Raw genomic sequence first — 19,344 nt, 5'->3', positions numbered from 1 at the left:
TTTGGGAAAACCCTGTGAAATTCAGCAGTCTCCAGAGATGAGGCTCAATTTCTTCCTGAGCATCCCTCACATCTTGTCTTTAGAATGGTTATTTTTCTTTCCCCTGAAATGGCTGTACCAGATCAGCTGAGCTGAGGCTAGGGCTGAGATCAGGAGCCTTTGCATTTTCTCCCTGATTCTTGCAGCCACATCTGCATTTGGACACGTTGCACAGGCTAAATCCACCTCTAAATGAGTCTAATGTGTTTGTCCATAATTTGAACTCCACAGATGGAAGGAGCTCTATTAGTAGAAACTCCTATTATTAATACTATGAGTTAGTTAAGTCTGTTCGGGGCAGTAGAAAGAAATGAAATATAAACAAGATGATGAATACAATGAGTATTGTATTCATCAATGAACATGGTCAGTATTTGCTTTTCTTCCAAATGTAAAGGCAAATACAGAAGGGCACACGTACCAAACCCATCCCTGCTTTTCAGCAAAGATGTTCTGCAGAGGACAGAGTAGGCTAAAAATGTGGGAGCTTGTCTCAGATATCTCTGAGAGGGAAAATGAGGACTAGATCTCCAGCAAGAAGAGGTTTCTATTCCAAAGGTTATTCAGCATCCCATCCTGAGCTGCAGGGATGAACAGACAAAAAGCACAACCTCTTACCTTGGCCAGGCTGAGAATTAAGTGTGGGGGAGGGCTGATGAAAATCACTACTTGAAGGAGGAAAACACCACAACAAACAGGGAAGACGCAATTTCCCAAAGTGGAATAGCAAAGGGAGAACTAAAACGTGCTGCCTGATTGTCTCCCCACTTCCCAGGCCACCTTCCCCACCCTCCCCTGTGACCTTCAATCTCCCCAGAGCTCTTCCCTATCCTCCTCGAGGTAGATGCTCTGTCTCTGTGGTGTGAGTCACATCCTGATGTATCTGCAAGAACACATCTATTTCATCCAAGCAGGATGGGCTGCACCCCTGGGGCATCCAGCTGGGAACACTTCTGGCCAATGAGATACAGCTGGGGGCTGTTGACTGATGATTGTGAGACAAGATTTGTCTTGTTTCAGGTACCCTGCAATACACAGCAAATAAAATATCCAGTGTTGGAGGGCAACCAGCTCCCAAGGGGAGAGCAGAAAACACTGTTAAAGATGACTCTATGGCTTAGATCAATACCCCTAAAAATGTTTCACTTTACAGAAACGCCTTTGGGGTAACTGGATTGGGGAATCTGGATGTGAGGATAAGCAGGGACAACCAGTGACAAAAGAGAGACTATGCCTGGTCCTGACCTTTCTCCCATTACATCCCCATGCATTACACTGCGAGCTCAAAAAGTGGTCAAATCTCTGAGTTCAGCCCCCAGTGAACAGAGAGGCCCCACAAGGGGCCTCCGTTTACACTGGAGGTTCATTTACACTGGTGTGCTGGGGAAAAAAAGCACTGCTGTCACCACACTGCTGGCTAAACCAAGGGATGGATACTTGCCATACTCAGCTCTCTGGTTGTGGTAGAGGCACAGACTAGAACAGAATGGGCTGAAGCACAAATGTAGACATGAACTTATGGCTGGTTAAAACACCCTTCTCCAAGGTGTACAGACACGTCAGCCCTGATTTAAGTGCTGGTATCAGAGAGACTCCATGCTTCTCTCCAGAAGAAGTTCATCCATTTCCACTGCAGGTGCTGCAAAGCAAAACAAATTGCAGCACAAGCCTGCTCAGCATGGGACTGTGTTGCTGGGGCAGGCAATTAACCAAGGAAACATCCCATGTGAAACAATGAAAATTAAGAGAGAGCCCAGGTCTACCTGAAAGCCTGTAGCTGCATGTGTGTGTGCATTAGCACACAGAACACTGTATTACAGAGGTTCGAAAGCCATTGCATGTTTGATGCTGGCTCCTCTCTCTAATCTGTAGCTGCTAAATCACATTACATGAAACTAAAGGGTTTTTTAAAGGTCAAATATTCATCTTTCACCAATGTTCTCCTTGGTACCACCGTGATTATAATAAATTGCAATCCCATCCCCATGAGTAGTTGAAAGTTGAAGGCAACATCTGGTACAAGAACAGGGTACGGTTTGCTGTCATTGTTTGTGGAGTCCCATGGAGACACCTCAACCAAAAATCACATTTTCATACCCCTAAGAAAGCAATTAATTCCCTTCTGGAATCTCTTTTCCATATCAGCATTTCTTGACATAGCTACTGAGCCACTCTCCCCTTGCACGCAACAGGGTGAAATGATTCCTCTCCCCACCTCCATCCCATCCCCACTCCAGGCAGATGTCCATTAGAAAATGTTCTTTTATTAAAAGATGATACGGACTTTGAACAAGGCTGCAGAGCTATGCCTGTTTTCCCTCTGTATAACAAATATTAAAATAACATTTGGAAATGTCCTTGCAAAGCAAGGTGAGGACTTTTCCACCTCCAATATTTCAGTTTCCAATAGCACATTTCTCCCTGTCCCAAATATGACCTGGGGGCAATGACTGTCCTATAGGCCTAGAACCATGCAAGGTCTTTGTGGTCCCAGGAATACCTCACACATCACATGGGGATTGGCAGGTGGGGATACTCATCACCGGGTGCTTCAGTGCAACACTCTGGAAGACTGTGCTCTGTACCACTTGGAGAAGAAAGCTGCTGATGCTCGTCCTTAGTAATGCTCCTTAGCAAAGCTGGTTTGAAATGGCCTGACTTGTCCTGCAACTCCAGAGACAATGAAATGGGGACAGGCTGCAAACTCAAGGCAGCCAACTGTTGAGTCTGAAAATGTCTTTTGGAATAGCACTGCTGTCTATTACTTGTTGAGGAAATCAGTTCTTAAAACAGGTTTCAATACCACAGCTTCTCTCTCACTACAGTAAACACCCACTTTAAAGTAAACACATCCCCAAAAACACTCAGAAGGTTCCAAATCAGAGCCCTTGTGTTTCATTTATTAAGGGTGTGAGGTCACTCTGGTGTCTCATAGAACCATGGAATTGTTTGAGTTGAGAGGAACCTTTAAAGGTCCTCTAGTCCAACCCTCCTTGCAGTGAGCAGGGATATCTCCAGCTGGATCAGGTTGCTCAGAACCTCACGCCTTTGCACACTTGTCTTCACCATTGTGAAAGCTTCTGTGAAAGCCCGCACAACCTGAAACCGTCCCTACAGAGCCACTAAGGAACCTGTGTAACATCAGCGCTGGTAAACACACAACAAATTCTGGTAGGAAGAAATACCCTGAAAGCAAACACCCTCTCACCATGGCACTCATCAGTCATCCTGAATTCTGGGTCTCAATCTGGTGAGTTCTGAACTTGGCATGGACCACTTCAAGCAAGCACAGATGGGGGAAAGTGTTTGTTTGCACAGGTACAGGTAAGCACATGCCCTCTACCTGTAAATAGCAGCCTTGCAGGGTGCCGTGCATCCACATGAGACACAAGAAGAGCAGGTTCAGATTCCTTCCCATCCAGATGAAGTTTGCCCCCTGAGACTCCTGTGACACAGAAGATAGCCCTGATTATAAAACGGTAGGTCAGTCCAGGGAGGTATTCACAACTCCTCTTGTTGATCTGCCTTGTCTTGTTTAGAAAGGTGGAAAGAGAAATGGAATCAGGGAGTGAGTGACTCCATAACCTCTCCTAGGAGACCCAGGGTCCTAACACCACTCCTGAATATGATATACATCATACAGGACACCAGCTCTCACCTTGGTACTCCTTAGTCTGCTCCTTGTGGCATTTTCTTGGGGTGCAATCATTGCTGGGCTGCTGGGCTGCTGGGCTGCTGGGCTGCTGGGCTGCTGGGCTGCTGGGCTGCAGATACTGCTTTCAGCGCTCAGAAAGAAGAGATACAAACATGCTGGTTTGCAGTCAGCTGGTGAGTGGGTGGGTTAACTCTCCCCAGTGGGGAACCACAGCATGACATCCCAAAAATGGGTGCATGTTCCCCCCCCGGAGAGGGAGAGGCCCTAAACTTCTCCTCACCCTTTGAGGCAGATCGGATCACATATTTTATTTTCTTCCATACACAGCACAGAGAATGCAATTCCCTAATTCCATTTGGTGAGTCCTACCAGATAGCAAAACACCCACAAATCAGCCATCATGACTGTGATGCCTCCTTTGTGAGTCCCTCCTACAGAGGGTAAGAGAGACGATTCCGCTTCAGCGAGCTACAGAACACTCTCCCAAACTGGAACGGTTGTCGTTGTCGGAAGGCATATTGTACACAGATCCTCCTACCACCTCCTACAAGAAAAGATTACCTTCTTTCAGCTAGAACAAAGAGCTATTAAGTGAGACAATGGGCCTAGCAGCATTGGTGAACCATCTGTCATCAAGTGTTAGACATTAGCAATGTCTTTTTTAAGCCAAGCCAATAGAAGCCCCCAGACACTGTTACAATGGCACACAAGCACAGATGAAAAGTGTCAGCCCAACTTATACGTGTTTTAACTCCTTCCACTTGGTCTGTTTTCTTACTGCTGCTTCCTGTAGCAACCCCAGAGCATGCAGGACCACACAGACTTCTCACAATAACCATCAAACTGCACTTTGCACCACATTTCAGACAAGTGCAGCAGAGTTTGCTCTGGGGTGCAGGCTGGTTTGGTTTGAGGACTGGCAACCAGGAGACTGATATGAGACACTTTCCCCTCTAGACCCAGCTCTCCTACCCCCAAGGGACAGCTAACCAGAACACCTCTAATTGTGCTCCAGAACCCAAATACCAAGGAAGGTCCTGAGTCCCTGTTCACAACTCTGATAGCTGATAAGCAGCAAGCAGCCAAGTATAGGATAAGAGAAGAAACATAAGATTTAGACTGAGACACACAGAAGACTGAGGAGAGCAGGCTGGCCCTATGTGTGGGAACAGTTATCAGGCTCCTCTGCCCAGTCTAAGCATCCCACTCAGTCAAAAATCCTGTTCTGTTCTGGGTTGTACAGAACAACCCAAGCCCAAACTGGATAAAGAGCTAGAGAGCTACGTGGCTCTGCAGATTAAGCTCTGTAGTTTAAGCAGGAGCTGTCCTGTATCTGGCTTAGTTTACACCTTCAGTTTCCAGCCCAAAAGCTTGACCTTAAAGCTTTACTAAGTAAATATTTTCTCTGCTTGATTACCAAGCTTTTGCAGTGCTGGGAGGTAGCTGAGTTTGAGTGAAATACTGGACATTTAAGGTGTTTTATTTTTTCTAGAAGTAAGGAATCCACATAAAGCAACACATTTACCTGAAATACTTACAGTTCAAATCCAGTTTAATCAGAGACTGGGGAATTTTTCCTTCCATGGAGGGATGGATACAACCAAATGCTAAATTTTAGGACAGGTTTTCATGCATCAGATTTAAAGGAACATTCCCCCCCCACAAATCAGAAATGGTGAATAACAGCAGGCAGAGCTCTGCAGCTGGGGTGAGAGGACAAACTTGGCCTGAGTGGCCTCTTCCCAGGTCATGTGAAATCTTTGGTGGTCCTGGATCAGAGGGGTCCCTATCACTGCTCATGAGCCCAGATGGTGCTTTTTTCTTGCACTTTCAGCTGGAGACTCAGGAAATGCATGAGATGTCACTTCCCAGTGGTTGGTCCTCGAGGGCCTGAGCACGCAGAGCCTCCTCGCCTGTCCCACAGGTGACGGGTGGATGGTCATGGCCAAGCATTCCACCTGCCTAAATTAGGAAACAGCTTCTGTGCAGATGGAAACCAGTAAATCTCATCTGGGAGGTAGTGGCTGAGAGAAGCCAAGTGAAGCGGGAAGTGAAACAGATTAGCCTCACCATTTGAAACAGCCTCAGAGAGTGCACATGTGGTCAGGCTCTGCCTGCAGGAGAGAAGTGCTGGTGTTTCTGTGCACCCTGAGCTGAGCAGCAGCAACTCCCAGTCAACAGGCTTGAGGTGTGTTAAGGCCAAGAGACCACAGGTTCACAGGAAAGCAGGATTCATGGGGCATCAATCCAGCTTCTCCCACTCTCTGGAAATGTAAATGCAAAGATAAATATAGAACAGGGACAAAACTGGAATTCAAGCCAGGGGACAGGTATTGGTCAGCATCACATGGCAAGAACAGAAATTATATGGAACAGAGACTTTGAGATCTTCAGCTGTTTCACTTCATGACTAAACTGTACAGTGTGGCTGGTATGGAGACTGAGTGGGTGTGAGGGTGGCATGCAGCACTGCACGTGCTAAGCAGATCACAAGGGTCTTATATGACCTGCCTTGGTCACTGTGAAGTGGCACAATTTTCATGGTAACTGGAAATACAAATGAAGAGGGACCACTGCTCCACAAATTTTTCCTGTGGCTGGTCCTTTGTAAAGCTCCTCCCATGTCTTTCCAAGTAGGGTTGTCAGAAGCATTCAGCAATGGCCTCTTTCTGCAGCAAAATAAGTTAATAGGAACATTTACAACTGTTTTCAGTGAACACCTTACAAAAGTCAACAAGAAACTGCAATATTAGTGTGTCAAAGGAGTCAGAATATCCTGTCCCAACATGCCCATCTTTTACCCAATAAAATCCACGATTGGTGTGACAAGCTGTAATAGACGAACAGCTATGATCTGTCATTCTTCTGTGTGAAAACACCTTTAGCCCCTTGCCTTATCAGACCTAAAGTCATTTCTTTGGCAATAAGATCAACAGAAACCTCTGCATTTTTCTTCCAACAGTTAAATTATTTATGAGCTTTGAAAATAATCCCACTTTGTCTTCTAACCCTAGTTTTGCATATATACATGTCGACCCCTGTGAATTCTTCAGCTAAAATATGCATTCATTACAAAAGCATTTCAGGGTATTTTTTTCTTTCCTCTTTATCTACTTGTTTGAATATGTTGTAAACTTGATTAATGTTGCCTTCTAATCTCTTTCTTTCTAGAGAGAACACCTGGAGCTCCTTTAACCTGCCTCAAATAAAAAATAAAACCCAAGAGACAACCCAAGTGGCAATGTCACACTTCCACAACCCTTTCCTTTCCCTGGCCATCCATCCCTTCTCTTCCAAGTGGGTGGACACATTAGCAAAACTTGTGTCAATGAACCTACAGGGCCGTGGGTTTCTACTAAAGCCCCCTTCCTTATGCTCCTACTAACCTGCTTAGTTTCAAGCCTCTCTCAGACTGGAATAGTTTGGGGAGATTTATGACAGCAATTCTTCTGGTTCCTTTCACAATGTGTTTTCCACTATTCTCATCTATTGCTCTGCCTACATGCATCATTTATTTAATACCAGTCACTAGCAACATTAAGCTTTTTTTCTTTGCCTTTTTTTTTTTTTTTTTTTGAGGACATTTCCCCTTGTACCTGGAGAAATCATGCAGGTAAATAACATCTGAGCCAACAGCCTTGGACCTGCCTTTTCTGCCTTCATCCAAAGCTTTCCATGGGTATCAATCATCCCTGAACTAGGATTCTTCTCATTTTAATTATGCTAATATCGCCATAATTTCATTCTCGTTAACAGCAATTGAGTTTCAGTCTCTGCAGATGGTGAAGCTGGACAGTTACCAAGCCACATGCCATCTTGAGAGGAGGTTATGGACCAGTGCTTAGCCTGTGGCAGTGCTGCTCAACACCGTTTCTGGGTTGCATCAATTCACTTTACCCATTTGTGAAATGACATATGCCTTTGCCTCATACTGGTTTTGAGATTTACAAAGGACACTTCTAAAAATGCAGAGGCCATTGCCCATCTAGCTCATTCTTGTTACAATACAACCCTGCCTGCTTTGACAATTTCAGATGAAGGCTAGAGAGGAATTACACTATTAATTTAAAGTGGCTACAAAGAGGACAGACACTCTTCACAAGGAACCTCAGGAGAAGATAAAGCAGAACAAGTACACGTTGCACTGGGAAAAGTTTCTTCTCAACATAAGAAAGACATTTTTTACAGTGAAAACTATCAACCACTGGAACAACCTCCCCAGGGATGTGGTAGAGTGCCCATCATTGGAGGTTTTCAAGATGCCCTTGTATTGCACTGAGTTCTAGGTAACCTCATCTAAGATCCCTTTCCCATGAAAATTTGGACCACATGAGCTTTCTAGGTCCCTTCCAACATGGGATGTTACATGATTCTGTGGTCCTGTGGTTGCTGTAGGTGTGCACAGATGCATATGTTACCATGATAGACACCAACCCTCTGAACCTCCCCAGAAGAGCAGGTATAGACCCCAAATCATGGCAGTGCTGATGGGAAGGACCTCTGTGGTTTTCTCATCCAGACTCCTCCTGAAATTAGGTTGGGCCTTCTGAGTATGTCCCTTGTTATTCTCACAAAATAAAGCTAAAGCTATTAAAGGCTACACAGGTAAATTTGTATGACCACAGTCATACCTATGCTGTGGGACAGGCACCCAATGCAGCCCCTCTCCTCACCATTTTCCAGCCTGACAGATGAACCAGGGTTTGTTGCATCTCCTTTCTGGACTGGGTTTCTCTTCCAGGAAAACCAGTGTGGGTAGGGTGAGTGGTGAGCACAAAAACAAGCACCCAAAGAAATATTGGGGTATGCAGAGGGACCAGGACTTCCATGCACCTTATGAGGAACTACTCTGCCCCCACACAGCAGCTCCAGTTCCACCCAGTGGAGAATAGGTGGTTCCCAGAGGTACCATGGATAACCCATCACTGGCTGTCCTCGCCAGGCCAAGTCCACCTGTACCATCTGCGAGCTACTTACACTTTCCAGGCACAATCCCAAGTACAGCTCAGCTCTAAGCTAAGGGAACTTCCACTGCTCCTTGGCTGACAAGCAGAGCAAACTTCAGCTTAAACCTGGCTACAAGTCAGAAATCAATACACTATAAACCAAACTGCACCAGTTCTGCAGGAAGGGCCTGACATTGTGACCAAAAGTGTGATGAATGATTTTACATGGATTTGATGTTTGGGTTGTTTGGGTTTTTTTTTTATCTGAGTACAGAGTCTGGTAAGGCTCTGGTAAGGCAGATAGAAATTATGATGGGCTGTTGCAGATTTCTGGTCTGGAGAATGTATTAAAATCTCTTCAGGAGATGATATCTGACCAGCTTCTTATGCAACTGTTGCCTCCTCCTACTCCATGACAGCTGACCTCCCTGATAATCAAAGTAAGACACAGATGGCAGCTGCACAGCTGAGGTAAACATGAAATGGTCTCTGTGACAGCCCAGAAGAGTCATTGTTTTCCCGTCCCTAAATCAGATGGCAATCTAGGATCCCAGCCAGACCTATCTTCCCCCAAGCATTAAAAGCAGACAAGGAATGAAAAGACACGGTAGTCAAAAGGGTGAGAAACAGTTTCACTAAGATTTTGTGTTGCAGTAGGTCTTCAGATACTTTTAGGATATACTTTTAATCCATGGCAAGGACTTTGATTTTCTTTAATTATTTCATATATTGGTGGGGTATTAATTAAAACATGAGAGAGAGTCACCTTTTAAGGGCAAAAGGTTTTGAATTCTTCTCGCTGATCAGCATGACAACAGTATTTATGCTGATGGCCAAAAAGGACATTTCTGACTCCAGTTCCATTTCCAGAAAACCTCATGGTGCATTATTTGAATCGGCACACGTTGCCAGGGGTTGAATAAGACAGTTTCTCCACACTCCACGACAGAGTACCGACACTTACTAAATTATGCTGTTAAATACTGTAGTATGGCTATAAAAGACAATGAAGGCCCGTGGAAAGATGCCAGCCCCTTTCTGAGAGAGAGAGAGCACTTTTTGGAACCCTGCCTGTGGTCCGTAATTTTCACTTCCTCCTACGACAGTCTGAAGTGACATGAAAGGACTTGTAAAGTCAAGTCCAGGAGGATGGTGGGGATTTGAAGGAGTAAAGATAAAGTTAGAACGTTGATGGTAGCATTTGACCAACTTGAACTTTGCCAGGAAAGAAGGAAGGAGCCAACTCTCCCACACATCTCCATAGCAGACCACACTGGAAAAAAAAAAAATTCCAGCCTGCAAAATCTACATTTTTCAGCCCAGATGGGGCCAAAATATTGAAAACATATGAACCTTTAATGAAGAAAACTGCTCAATCAAAAACAGCAAAACTTGACAGAAAAGTTGCTAGCTAGCAAGATATTCCAGTATTTCATGGGAAATGGCCCTTGGTGAAGGAAAAGAACAAATGGCAGAGGATGGGAGGATGGAAGAATGGCTTACACAAACTGAGTCTTGTCAGGTATTGCAGCACTTCACATGGACCTTGACCTGTACAACCAATAATGAAGTCCTTTAAGTCCAGCAAGCTCAAAATTAAATATCTTTTCTTACTAGTGATTACAAAGGAGTTGAAGGATAGAGAAGGACTCAAGATGGACCTCTGTGAAAAATATTTCACCAGGAAAGATTTGTCCTTCTCCAGTGGTCATAATATGACTTGTCACACTCTCTCTGTGTGCCTAAAACCCTTCACTGCAGGAACACAGACAAAATGATGTTGCACACAAAGCTTAAAAACAACACTGAGGAGCAACAACAGAAACAAAACCAATGCATTCCAACTATTTGGGTCAACCCAGTGATGGTGCCTGACAGACAATGCACACAATATTTTGCCCTCCTGTTCGCTACCACAGTTCTACAGAGGATGGTTAGTTCATTAGAGGAAGGCTCAATCAGAGGAATGTAACAATGGGGTGGAGATGGGTGAGCCAAATTCCACAGGAATTTTAGTCTTTTATGTTGACACATATCTTCATATATTTCTTATATCCCCACACCTGTAAATTTATACACAAATCCAGCCAGCCACTCAGCCTAGAAGGTGTCCTTAGTTGTCTTGCATGTAAGCCATCATAAGATGGTCAAAACTGGAGAGCAGCAGAATTTTCTTAGCAGCAGTGTTTGAACAGAGAGAAACTTGGATTTACCCAAAACACCCTATATTCATTTTCTGGGCTGGGCGTTCACTGGAGGTGATTCTTTGTTACACGTTGTCTCTGGAACAGACCCAGTTTGAGGCATGATTTTTGAATTCATTAAAAATTCAGAAGAACTCTGGTGGCTGCAGAAAACCTTCATATGGTTCCTAGGGATAACTGTCAGCAAAGCTCAGAGGTACCTTATTCCACACAACCTACTTCTTAAAACTCTGTCCAGCCCGGGCCTATGTGGACAGTGATTGCCAGAAGTACTTCTTAGGGAAAGGATTTGAAAGGAGCTGTTAAGCCCCGTGATACAGGGCAGCCTGGAGAGCTCCTGCCCAGCCCCTCCTGCCACCGTGAGGGAGGGAAAAAGTGCTAGAAAGTGCTTTGCCTAAATGCCAGGATGTCTGACAAAACACGCACGTAGTGCACAAGGGAACACCACCAGCTTCCAGAGAGTGAGGGGACCTGAAATGCAGGAAACAGCATGAAGGAAAATGTTAAGCCTTGTCACCCAAAATAAAGTTTACATCAAAGAAAATCCCCTGTACCAACAGCATAGGAGTCACTTTCCTTCCCCCCTACCCTTAGCTGTTTTCTCATCTCCACTGCAATTTTGGAGCAAAATTCTCAGTGCAGTTGGTCACAGTGGTTCAGCTGGGGACAGGGATGAGTATCAGGAGAGGAACAAAACACACAGAAGGGTCCCTTTTACATTTTCAGAGACACAGACTGTATTTTCCCCTTTCCCTCGGGCTCTGTCACTTCACTTTCAACTCCCACAAGTAGCGCTTGGAGAGCAAAGAAAGTGGGGGAGAGGTGTGAGAAAGCTGAGCTGTTCGCCTGGAGGAGAACAGGGATTCAGGCACTGGCAGATGAGCTCTACAAATACTGCCATGGTGTCCTCAGGTCCTGCCACGTGCTCCTGCATCCTCAGCCCTTGCCACAGGCACCCTCACACATTGGGGGGGATGGAGGGGAGTCTGGAGCCCTGACCAAGGAAAATTGATGAGATGCTAGACTCCCAGAGACAGGCAGGAATGAAAGGTTGGTAATAAACTGTGGGGATAAATGGCAGCACCTTCCCTCACTGCTCGTGTCTGCTCTCTGAGCAGGTGTTGGACCATGGCAGGGAGGGCAGAGGAAGGGATTTAGTGAACAGCCACAGCCTCTGTGACAGCAGGCATCAAAAACACTCCCCTACACCAGCTGTCTTCAGACAGGACTGGTCTTGGTCCATGGTTTCCCTGGCTGCAAGATGTCATTTGTTTATCTACCTCATACTTCCCAACCCAACAAATTCCTTTTCAAGCAAAAGTCTTTCCTCCACCTCCTCCTCCCCATTATAAATATAAGAGGGAAAAAACCAACAACAACAACACCAAGAACTACCAAAAAAGAAAACAAAACAAAACAAAAAAAAAACCAGCAACCATACAACCAAGCCTTGGCATAAATCCTTTTGGCTCAGGTTTTTTGACAAATACTAGTGTTTCTTTATCCTTCACATTTCACTCCAATAACTCTGAGTAAGAGTTTCTATCAAAGCTCAGCTCTTGGGTCTTCTCCATGAAGCACCCTGAGAGAAGTCACTGTGTTGAAGCTGGGCAGGGGAACTCTTCCTCTGGCTGTGGAGAGTGGATAAGACATGGAGTGGGCATATGCCCAGGACACTGCAGCATGGTCTGTCTGTAGATACTCTGTTTTATTTCATTGCAGGCATCACTTCAAGCATTGTTATAGTGGAAATTATCCCATCTAGCTGCCAATACCACCATCTGAGCTTGAGATCATCACTGTGGGTCAGCAGAGCTGTAGTCATCAGAACTGACTACATCATCAGATTGCATGCACAAAATCTGTGACAAAGACCAGAACCAAGGTCCAAACCCCAAACCTTCGCTTCCTCCTTGAGTGCTGCAGCCATGAGGCTGCTCCTTTCTGCTCTTCTTGGCTGCAGACCGAGATGCAACATTGAACTGTCCACCTGACCTGAGCCTTTCCCAGAGGATTTGATACCAAGGTGTGTGAAACTGCATCCAAGTGCTACCCTCCACATGCCAGAGTTGGCAGAAAAGCAGAGGGGAGTCAGAACACGTAAGTGTACAGAGAGGAAAGGAGGTCTTTGCTCCTGGCACTGGGGACTTACCAGAGTTGCTGAGAGTTCAAGTGGATCCAGCCAACAGTTTTGGATCCCCTGCTGAGGTTCAGACCAGGCTTATAGACCTCACCCTCACAGAAGAAGGAAGCAGGGGGATAGTTTTGCTGGATCTCACCCGTACCTAAGTTCTAGGCAGTGAATGAAGGAAACACCTAAATTCCTGTCCAGCCAGTGGGGCAGAACAGCTCCATTTCAAGGCTTCAGAGAAACAACTTCTACTGAAACTGTCAGATAGGGTCTTGAAAAAAACCCTCTCTGATGTCTGGCTAGCAAACGCCACTGCCCCCTCCAGGGCACCAGCCACCTAAAATACAGATGCAAGTCTGGTGCCTAAGCCAGGCACACCTGCTAATGCTCAACTTCTGTATTTTAACCTCAAGAGAAGCTCCTGTTATGGTGAAATATATGGGGCAGCAGACCATGGCAGCAGAGCTAAAGCCCATAGATCATGGAGTTAAATATTCTAGTGTGGGCTGAAAGTGAGAGCATAGTTTCAGCTCATGTGTTGGTTGAAGTTATGAGCACGCGAGAAAAGGGGATTTATAATGAGAATGGCAATTCAACCTCAATTATAGTGCACGACTGTCTGCACACTATAAACTGAAGGTTTAATAATGAGGCAAGAAGGCTGAAGGAGAGAATTTCATTGTGTCTGTTTCACAGCCTGGAATTCTTACTAAATTCATCAGATTACGTGAGTTCTCCTGACAACTGTAGCAGTATAACTAATTTTAAAGGGGTTTATTGTATATTCAGACTGCAACAGAAGATACGGGCAGAGAAAACCTCACAGCGAAAGAGAACTCCAGATTGAGGACTATAATGTATATGAGATTTGAAAGAAGTAAGTGCTAAAAGATGTAGACAGCAGTTTTTCAGGGTCCTTAACCTTGATGAATAAATGAATAAAATCCCTTAAAAAATTGCAGTGTTTCTTTCAAGTGGTTTCCAGCATGTTAATGATCAAGAGAAGCTGAGAAAATTGCTGGGAAAGGAGATGACTTTCCTCAATATGCTTTTACCACAGAGACTATGAGAGAGACATGAATTGTAAGCAAATAATACGCAAAATATGACAGAGAGAGAAGAACAGAGTCTCTTTATCTGTCCATAATGCATTTGCATACAGATGTGTTGACTGCAAGACTTTGTGATGCTGCCAAATCAAAGCTTTAATGGAGAGTTGGAGCCTTCCAGTTCTTCCATATCCAGGTACTTAGACAGGACTCTCCTGTATTGTGTTTACCTGACTACACCAAAAGAAAGAGAAAAGTACCGAATTTGAAAAGGGACACAGAGAATACACAAAAGGCTTTATCCACCACCATAAGCATCCCACTCACTGTGTACAACACCCCTCCAGCTAATAATGAATGACAAAGGGAACTGAGTTGCCCACCTCTCTAATTTCTATCACCAAAGTCCCCTAAGTATTGAAGAAAAATTTAAAGGCACACCAGACAAATGCAGTACAGAAAAGGGGCATCTCCCCACCTTCTGCCAGAGAGGAAGGGAATGTCTTTTTGGTGTCCTTGCATGGCCTTGCCCAAGGGAACTGGTGGAAGGTGCAACCAAGACAGGGAGCATCAGGCACTAAAGGGCAACTTGTCTGCTAAATGTATCCCAGATTTAAAAAGCCGTAAAATGGCAAATGAGAAAGGGGTGCTGAAGGCTAAAATTTTGAAGGGATCATCTCTAGCAAGGTTTTTCACCCCTCCATTTTACTGTCTGACAGTCCTTGAAGACAATGCTCTTGCCTCTCCCTGTCTTTGAACTCTCCCCAGCACCAACATCACCCACACACCCCTTTTCTCTCCTGGCCCCACCAACCTCCAGGTAATAATGCAGCTGATTAGATCTTTCATCATTTTTATTGTTATCCACCCGCAGATTAATAAAAGAGCGCTCCGGCTGTTTCTGGCTGACCACATTCCCTAATTTATCATAAAGGCTTAGCCTGAAACACTTCTGTCTGACATGTGGGGAGAGCTGCAGCCCCTCCCAGCTCAGCACAGCTGCAGGAGAGCTGTGGTCCGCAGCAATACCCGTATTCTCACCTCACAGAGCAGAAGTTAACGCGCCACAGCCGAGCTGCTAAAGCAAAATTACCAGAGATTGGTACCAGAGTCACAGAGGTGGAAAAATGGGGAGTTAACTCCAGCTCACTGGAGCACACTGCTTCATATCTGTACTGTCTCTTAATATGAGGGAATACGCTCTTAAAGCGCTCCAAATTTTCTGTTTAAAGACAATAATTGCAAGGGTGACTTAACATGGCCTCAGGGACCATCCTGTAAGAATTGGAAGACTTGATCCCTTAAAAGTCAAGCTGGAGGGATCATGAAACTGTCATTGGAGTTCCTACACATGCTCACCTTCTCCTTCTTGTCCCCTCTCTTCCCATCCTCTGCCATATCCCTTCCGTTCCCGCTTTGCCTTTCTCCTTTCCAGGGTACTGGTTTAAACTCAGAAGAAATGCAAAACTCAAATGTCTTGCAGTCCAAAGGACAATTTGAGCCCACAAACTCAAAAACAATCCCCTCAAAATCACACAGAGCTCTATTAAACTACTGACCTCATTCATTTACTTGGAGCATATGACTGGCTAAGCGAAGGTGAGTTCGTTTTTGAGTGGCCAGTGTTACACTGGGAGCAGCTGTGACCTACTCACTGTTCTACAACCCAAAGTAATAAAAAAGTGAAGAAGTTCTGTCCAGAAGACATTTCTGTAGGACTTTCCCTGTTTTAAACTGAACAACATAGAGAATTTTCAAATTACCAAAAGGGGAAAGAAAACCAAAATGCTGAAAAACTTTTTGTTAAAGAAAAAAGTAGAAAAATTCTGCAGAACTGGTACTGATTTATATAACGATTCCATTTAATGGAAAAAAGCCATTTTTCTGATGAGAAATATTTTCAGGGGATACATTTCAGTTGTGGCTGTCAGCTGTTACTTGCCTTTCAATCACTGACTAAACCAAAGCAATCCTTGGCTTACAGAGCTGGGGTCTCATTTCGGGAAGAGCTGAGTGTAACAAGTAGTGGGGTGAAGGTGCAATAACGAGATCACACAGATACAACAGTCACCACAAGAGAACAGCCCTAGGGCAGAGCATGTGTGAAAACAGCTGCCTCCCAGCCAAATATGCCCTGCCTGGCTCCATGCAGGAACTCAGAGATGTCCAACACAGTCTCTTCTACCAGACCTTAAGAAAACATTTATCTGAGAAAGAGCCTCAGACCTCTCAAGGTAGTGCAGTGACAGTGACGTAGGTAAGGATGGAGCAGGAAAGAGGCAGATAGGGTATGAACTGCCTCCTCCTCAAAGACACTTGTCCAGCTGACTTACACAGATCTGTGGTAAAGACAAGCATCCTTATCCCCTGCAATGCCAGACCATGGAGAACTGGCATGATTGCTGGTCTCAAGGGAAAAGGTGTGAGCTGAGAACACACAGGAAAAGCCCAGAGCTGCCAGTCCCTTGCAATGAAAAACACCTTACCTATTCTGATATCCAAAATATTCTACTCACTTGGATCAGTTTCTGCTGTTGTATATTTCTTTCTTCTTGCTTTCATTTTCTGCTACTCCTTTTTCTCCTCCTCATTTTCAATTGAGCCACCCAAAGTTTCTGTGAGCTGAAGCATCAAGATTGATTTCCCTTGACTCAGGGCCAAGTCCCTTTGTGTGTGTGTGTGTGTGTGTGTGTGTGTGTGTGTTTGTCTCTCTTTGTGTTATGAGAATCCTGGGCCTACCAGGGCCTATGAAGGGATAATACTCATGAACATCAGGGGCAGTTCAGAGGACACCCTTCCTCCATACCTTTCTTCACAAAACATGCAGGAGCTTAAGAACTTCGAGATTTCTTTCTCCTCTACCTAAACCTTCTTCAAAGGAGTTAAAAGTTAGCATTAGAGGGGCACCAATCAGCTGAATGGCACATGAAGTACAATCCCATTAACGCTTCCACCTTTAAGAAGCCAGACCTTGGTGACACACATCCCGTCCTCCCTCTGCCTGATAGTTCATGCATGCTGCCTGATCGACTCCAGTCCTGGGTTCTCTTATATCCTGTGTCAGCTTCACCTCTTTCTCCCTTCCTCCCTCCAAAACCTGAGACAGAAAACAGCATTTAAAAAGATTATCAGGAGCTGGTTTTTGGAACAGAGACCTAAGGAACAAGTCCCTCATGAACAAGTGATGCTTTGCCCAACCAAGCCCAAAGGAAACCCTGACAAAGTCAGGTTAAATGGAGCAAGTGCAGGTTTGCTTAGCTTCTGCAGCCCAGGGAGGACATGGGTCTAATTCACAGCTCCCAGCCCAGCTCTGCAGTGACAGATGCTGCCTGGAACTGAAGGAGAAATGATGATGCAGGGCCGTTCACTTCGAGATGCCGTTCTGTCACCATGGAGGCAGACAGCATGCTCTCAACAAGTTTATCTGCAAAGTAACATGAAAATTCCTCACAGCAGGAGAGATTTGACAGGACGTGCCTAGCACAGCTTTATAAAAAGGTTTCTTCAAATGCTTCCAAATCCCATGGATCTTTTTCTTGCTTTATCATCCTTTTCAACATCCTTCTTTCTCTTGCTTTTTCTTTTTTTTAGCGCCTTCACAAGGCATGTTTATCAACATCAAAGCACATTCTCCTACAGCTCAGTAGTAGTTTTTTTTCTTCTGAATCCACTCCTGCAAACTCTAAACTACTATTTCTCTCCACATCCAGTAACTTCACCAGGACCAAAACTTGCCTCTGTGCACAAAATCTTTTTCAAAGTCTGGGCAGTATTGACATACTAACACAGGGACTGAGATCTCTTACTCATAGGTGAATTTCTCTGAGACAGAGCATTTGTATTTGATACTCCTGCAGACTCCACTGTGCCTAAGCTAAATTTTGACGGCTACCTCATCTCTGAATTTCTCCTACCTCCCAAGCCAAACCAGAGGTGGATGCTGCATTATATTCAGAGGCTGCATTCAGGATGTTCAGCCCAGACAAACAAGTGCTTTGCTCTGCTGGTGTCACCAGAGAGATGCTGAAGGCTTGGTCCTGTGGCCACCACACCGTGCTGCAGGCAGCCTGGGCTCAGGCAATTAATTGTCAAGTCCTTTCAGACCAGTTGCCTGGGCACAGCTCAGCCAGCCTGTCCACATGACAGGGCAGTGCTGAAGGTGCTGCAACGTGGGGTTTGCTCCCCATGTAGCCCCCAGGTCCCCTCAGGTGACAGATACTCTAGGAATAGGTATCTACACAGCTGATGTGAAGGAAAATTTGGACCCAAGACTAGGTCTAAGCCTCTAGCCCCACACCCTCAAAGCTGTTAAAACTACTCCCTGATTTCTTCCATTTTAAGGAAGAGCTCAGCCATGTTCTATCAAGTTCTAGAAGCATGAGTGTATCTGCATGGCATAGGTAGGAAAGTTTTCAAGGCCCAGACTGGTCTGCAGCTGTGTTCCAGGCAAGACTACCTCATACAGGTCTGCTTTCATTAAAAACACCAAGGCAAATCCCACAGGATCTTTAAAATCCAAACCTGGATCAGCTGGTAATCCCCACCTAGCAGAGCCTTACATCTCTTCTCCTCAGCAGTGGCAATGCCATGGGGGCAGGCTGGGGACAGGGGCAGCTTCAGAGAGGTTTTCTCCACCTTTTGGAAAATTTCATTTGGTAACTGGCCATGGGAAAGATAGAAACTGAGTTAAAGGATATGTAGTCACTCTCCTCAGTGCATAAAGGGCTGTGTGTGTTGGGGTAGGGATGGGAGAAGGTGAAAGGGTAGTTGGAAGTGTGAAGTTTGAAGGTGAAAAAAGTCTTTATATCTAGATTAGTGGAGTCCTGGGGCCTTCAAAAATAGTTAAAATTCCCTTTTTTGAGTAATGGAGAAGTAGTTTGCATTGATCTTAAGAATTTGCTTATAGTTTTCCCTGGAGTTCAATGTACTGGGGAGTGCAAAGCTGACACAGCTCAAAAGTTTTATGAACCTCAGGTAACAGCGTGAAAGGAAATTTTAATAAATATTACATTTATTTAAATTTAATTTCTTTCCTTGTTAATAATAAAAGCCAACCTTGGTCTTCTGGGCTTTTCTCATATGCCTGCTTAATACAGCAGTGAAATCGTGGAATTATTTATATTTTAACTTCATTTTCAGTAAATCGTCAATCATTCACCTTTCAAAAGCATTAAATTCAGAGACGAACAGCAGGGGAGAGGGAGACTGAAAAATAAATATTGACTTTCAGGGGTTTGTTTTGGGTTTTTTTAAACACAGGGTAAGAAATAGAAGCTGTTGTGGGTGATGAGTAAAAGCACAGAAAAAGTGAAATATATTT

Source organism: Corvus hawaiiensis, chromosome Z, assembly GCF_020740725.1.
Source record: "Corvus hawaiiensis isolate bCorHaw1 chromosome Z, bCorHaw1.pri.cur, whole genome shotgun sequence".
Classification (NCBI taxonomy): Eukaryota; Metazoa; Chordata; class Aves; order Passeriformes; family Corvidae; genus Corvus; species Corvus hawaiiensis.
The sequence above is the reverse complement of the archived record's forward strand: the minus strand, read 5'-3'. Positions refer to the sequence as shown.